We start from the raw sequence: 1,355 nt of genomic DNA, 5'->3' as shown, positions 1-1,355 counted from the left end.
TCAGTTCCCTTCCTAATAATCCCCAGCATAACATGCAATGCTCTTAACTAATGAGAGGAGAGGACACAGAAAATGCCAGTGTTTCTAAGAATAACCTGCCAGTGTGTGTTGATGAAAAATCAGGGCTGTAGCCAGTCCTCCTTGCCAGGGTTGCCAAGGTCCACCAACAGGGTCCCCCAGATGGGGATTTTCTCTGGACCCTCTACCTTGCACCATGTAGTAGAGATGGGACTATATAGATTTTCCCCTGTTTTGATTCTTCATATTTCTCTGGTTTTTATAGATTTATTCTTTAAGTAATATTTTATTAGGATGTTAGAAAGGCCTGTTATATAGAAGGCTTTCCTCTTGTAGGTCTGATATTGTTAGCAGACAACATAATAGGTACAAAGTTCATGATTCTGTAGTTCTTAGGGCAAACCTTTCAATGTCTGGGTCAGATAAGATTTTAGTCTTGTATCAGTAATGAATACTTTTGTTTGGGGAAGAACAAGCTTTAGCCGATATGCTGTAGTAGAGATGGGACTATAAAGATTTTCCCCTGTTTTGATTATTCATATTTCTCTGGTTTTTATAGATTTATTCTTTAAGTAATAGTTTATTAGGATGTTAGAAAGGCCTGTTATATAGAAGGCTTTCCTCTTGTAGGTCTGATATTGTTAGCAGACAACATAATAGGTACAAAGTTCATGATTCTGTAGTTCTTAGGGCAAACCTTTCAATGTCTGGGTCAGATAGGATTTTAGTCTCGTATCAGTAATGAATACTTTTGTTTGGGGAAGAACAAGCTTTAGCCGATATGCCTTAGGTCATGTCAAGTAAATATGTGACGCTATTGCATAGAAACACCTTACTTACATTTGACCAATAAGGAGATTTTTATGTAAATGTTGTTTAAGCTTTTGTAACCAATTATGCTGTTTGAATATTATTCCCATGATGATGGTATGATGATGTCATTTTAAGTATTTAACTTTATGTATTTCCTGAATATGTTCAGAATATGCTCAAGAAGAAGAAGATGATGAAGAAGAAAAAGAAGAAAGTTGTCAATTGTTGTTTAGCTATTTGGTCTTATTGTTTTCCTATTAATTGAAGCATGTTTCCTGATTATACTGAGAAGAAAGTAGTCAGTTTTGATGGGTTCTTTGGCCTAACTGTTTTCCATATTTAATTACAATAAAATACAAGAACTTCCTCCTTGAAGTCCAGTGACAAGGAATCAGTTTTCTGTAAGCCGGCAAAAGAGGTACCTTTTTGGGTAGGTCTGTAAATCCTTCGTCAGTCTTCCTTACAGAGGGAGCCTTATATAAAAAGATAGATTTACAAATGGATCGATACCAGTTATAGGAGAA

The sequence above is a fragment of the Gekko japonicus genome, unplaced genomic scaffold, assembly GCF_001447785.1.
Source record: "Gekko japonicus isolate JY-2015 unplaced genomic scaffold, Gekko_japonicus_V1.1 scaffold1123, whole genome shotgun sequence".
Taxonomy (NCBI): Eukaryota; Metazoa; Chordata; class Lepidosauria; order Squamata; family Gekkonidae; genus Gekko; species Gekko japonicus.
Note: the sequence above shows the minus strand (reverse complement) of the source record.